This window comes from Pristiophorus japonicus, chromosome 3 (assembly GCF_044704955.1).
Source record: "Pristiophorus japonicus isolate sPriJap1 chromosome 3, sPriJap1.hap1, whole genome shotgun sequence".
NCBI classification, from domain to species: Eukaryota; Metazoa; Chordata; class Chondrichthyes; family Pristiophoridae; genus Pristiophorus; species Pristiophorus japonicus.
Window position 1 is genome coordinate 45,920,795 of NC_091979.1, and position 4,136 is coordinate 45,924,930.

At 47.6% G+C, this 4,136-nt stretch overlaps 1 non-coding gene across 1 annotated transcript; it reads right to left on the minus strand.

Annotated features, from left to right (window-relative positions):
• Window positions 1–3,354: 3,354 nt before the first annotated feature.
• trnaf-gaa (transfer RNA phenylalanine (anticodon GAA)) lies at window positions 3,355–3,428 on the minus strand. The gene has a single exon. It is a non-coding gene; the product is annotated as a tRNA-Phe (tRNA).
• Window positions 3,429–4,136: the final 708 nt, after the last annotated feature.

A 4,136-nucleotide genomic window follows, 5' to 3' on the forward strand; every position in this document is an offset into this window, starting at 1 on the left:
AATTTGTGGTGGACACTCCATAATCCCTCCTGATTGACAGTGTCGAAGGCCTTTGTGAGGTCAAAAAAGGCCATGTACAGAGGCTAGTGCTGCTCCATGAATTTTTCTTGAATTTGACATGCGGTGAAGATCCTGTTCATTAGTGGGCGGAATCCACATTGCGACTCTGGGAGGAGCTCTTCAGCCATTGGAAGAAGACGATTGAGGAGGATTCTTGCGATGACTTTCCCTGTGGCAGGGAATTACCGCAATCGGACTTGTCACCTTTCTTAAAATGGTCATGATTACAACATCTCTGAGATCTCCTGGCATGCTCTCTTCCTTCCAAATAAGAGAAATGAGTTCATGGATTTGCGCCAGTCATGCTTCTCCGCCATGTTTTGGTGCTACGGCGGAGATTCCACCAACTCTTGAGGCCTTGTTGTTCTTCAGTTGTTGGATGGCCTTTTCAACCTCATGCTGGGCTGGAATTGTGCTGAGGTGGTGGCAGGTTGCATGCTGCGGAATGGAGTCAAAGACACTCATGTCGAAGACAGAGTCTTGGTTAAGGAGATCTTCAAAGTGCTCCTTCCAGCGGGCCGTGACTGCCTCTCTGTCCTTGATGAGTACCTCTCCGTTCTTGGCCCTCAGTGGGGTAGGCCTTTGAGTGCCTGGGCTGTAGAATCCACACACGTCATGGTTGTCGGCTAGTTGCTGGATCTCCTGCGCTTTGTCCCTACCATCTGTTCTTTAGGTCATGAGTTTTATATTAGATCTCGGCCTTCAGATGTCGATAGAGCTGCTTCCTTGATCCGAGTTGTGTTGCTGTTTCCAGCTCAAGAATGCGTTGTGCTTGCGGCTTTTCAGCTCCTGGATCTCCTGGTCATTCTCGTCGAACCAATCCTGATCTTTTCAAGTGGAGTGACCGAGCGTCTCTTCACAGGTGCTAATTACGGAGGCCTTGAGGGCAGACCAGGCGCCGTGGACACTCTGCATCTCCGGTTCACTGGAAGTCGTCAGGTTGGTTGTGAGGCGCTGGCTGAATAGGGCTTTCTTAGCAGGGTCTCTGAGTGCTCCAGCTTTGATTTTCCTGCGGCATTGTTTCTGTTGCCACCGCTGTTCTGGGGCTACATTGATGGAGATAACAGAACAGATTAGACGGTGGTCCGTCCAGCAGTCATCATCTTCTATCATGGAGCGGGTGATGCGGACTTCCTCGTAGCCTTTCACTCGGACGATGGCGTAGTCTAGCAGATGCCAGTGGTTGGAGCGAGGGTGTTGCCATGAGGCCTTGTATTTGTCTCTCTGATGGAACAAGGTGTTGATTATGACAAGATCATGTTCTAAGCATTTTGTCAGGAGGAGGGTATCGTTGGTGTTGGCTTCCCCTACCCCTTCCCTGTCGATCACATCTCCCCAGAGGTTTGTGTCCTTTCCAACTCTGGTGTTTATGACAATCCAATAGATTCATGGTCACCATTACTGAAACTAGCTTTTTAATTCCAGATTTATTTAATTAAGTAAATTTAAATTCCCCCGGTTGCTGTGGTGGGATTTGAACTCACATCTCTGGATTATTAGTCCAGTAACATAACCACTACATGTTATACTAGTTCAGGTTAAAATTACATTATAATGATTGTCAGATATTAATGTTTATAAGATAGTAAAGCACGTCTTCTAAAGCTAACTAACATGTAATTCATAACAATCTTACATTCCATGGGCCCGAAATTCAGTACTGCTGGAAAGCTGGTGTTCCCCCCACCTTTTTGTGGCCATTAGTGCCAACATTTTTTCATGGCTGGGCCACCCATATTCAGCTCCAAAAGTGAACAACTGGATTCCAGCGCTAATGAACCCTTCCAAAGTGGATTTTATCAGCGGTGTGGCTGTCTTACATAAGAACATAAGAACATAAGAATTAGGAACAGGAGTAGGCCATCTAGCCCCTCGAACCTGCTCCGCCATTCAATAAGATCATGGCTGATCTGGCCGTGGACTCAGCTCCACTTACCCGTCCGCTCCCTGTAACCCTTAATTCCCTTATTGGTTAAAAATCTATCTATCTGTGACTTGAATACATTCAATGAGCAAGCCTCAACTGTTTCCTTGGACAGAGAATTCCACATATTCACAATCCTCTGGGAGAAGAAATTCCTTCTCAACTCGGTTTTAAATTGGCTCCCCCGTATTTTGAGGCTGTGCCCCCTAGTTCTAGTCTCCCCTACCAGTGGAAACAACCTCTCTGCCTCTATCTCGTCTATCTATCCTTTCTTTATTTTAAATGTTTCTATAAGATCACCCCTCATCATTCTGAACTCCAACGAGTAAAGACCCAGTCTACTCAATCTATCATCATAAGGTAACCCCCTCATCTCCGGAATCAGCCTAGTGAATCGTCTCTGTACCCCCTCCAATGCCAGTATATCCTTCCTTAAGTAAGGTGATCAAAACTGCACGCAGTACTCCAGGTGCAGCCTTACCAATACCCTGTACAGTTGCAGAAGGACCTCCCTGCTTTTGTACTCCATCCCTCTCACAATGAAGGCCAACATTCCATTCGCCTTCCTGATTACCTGCTGCACCTGCAAACTAACTTTTTGGAATTCATGCACAAGGATCCCCAGGTCCCTCTGCACCTCAGCATGTTGTAATTTCTCCCCATTCAAATAATATTCCCTTTTACTGTTTTTTTTCCCAAGGCGGATGACCTCACACTTTCCGACATTGTATTCCATCTGCCAAACCTTAGCCCATTCGCTTAACCTATCCAAATCTCTTTGCAGCCTCTCTGTGTCCTCTACACAACCCGTTTTCCCATTAATCTTAGTGTCATCTGCAAATTTTGTTACACGACACTCTGTCCCCTCTTCCAGGTCATCTATGTATATTGTAAACAGTTGTGGTCCCAGCACCGATCCCTGTGGCACACTACTGACCACCGATTTCCAACCCGAAAAGGACCCATTTATCCCGACTCTCTGCTTTCTGTTCGCCAGCCAATTCTCTATCCATGCTAATACATTTCCTCTGACTCGGCGTACCTTTATCTTCTGCAGTAATCTTTTGTGTGGCACCTTATCGAATGCCTTTTGGAAATCTAAATACACCACATCCATCGGTACACCTCTATCCACCATGCTCATTATATCCTCAAAGAATTCCAGTAAATTAGTTCAACATGTTTTCCCCTTCATGAATCCATGCTGCATCTGCTTGATTGCACTATTCCTATCTAGATGTCCCGCTATTTCTTCCTTAATGATAGTTTCAAGCATTTTCCCCACTACAGATGTTAAACTAACCGGCCTATAGTTACCTGCCTTTTGTCTGCCCCCTTTTTTAAACAGAGGTCTTAAAATCATCAGACATTGCCGAAAACCGGGATTGAACCAAGGACCTTTAGATTTTTCAGTCTAACGCTCTCCCAACTGAGCTATTTCGGCCCGTCTTCATTTGAGCATTATCACCACTGAGAAATTCAGCATGCAGATAAGGATTTCTAACGAGCCAGCTGCTCCCTGGCCCTTTTGCAGCAAGGCCAGGGTTTGCAGCAAGGCCTTGAGGGGAGAAGGGGTTTTGGAAGGGTGGCTGGTGTAAGAGGTGCAAGGAGAGCCAACAGGTTCACTGATATGGAGCTGGAGACACTGATGGATGGTGTGGAGGACAGAAAAAGAATACTGTTTCCTATTGCAGGGGAGGTATCAGGCACCTCCATATATGTGAGGACGCACACTCCCAGGAGGGTGCTGGCCAGTCTGCACCCGGCACTTCCAGGGTGGCGATGGGTCAATGCCTCCTAGCTCTGGGACGACGGGGATCCTCCTCCTCCTGTGCCTCCTCCTCCTCCTCCTCCTCCTGCGCCTCCTCCTCCTCCTCAGGTGGTACTACTGGCTTGTCCCACAGTGGCTGTCCCCTCATGATGGCCAGGTTTGCAGCATGCAGCAGACCACGACGATTATGGAAACCCATTGAGGAGAGTACTGCAAGGTGCCACCAGAGTGGTCCAGGCACCGGAACCTCTGCTTAAGGATGCCTTTGCACTGCTCAATGATGCACCTGGTGGCACAATGAGCGTCATTGTATGCATGCTCTGGCGCTGTCCTGGGGTTCTGCAGCAGAGTGAGCAGCCAAGTGGACAGGGGATATCCCTT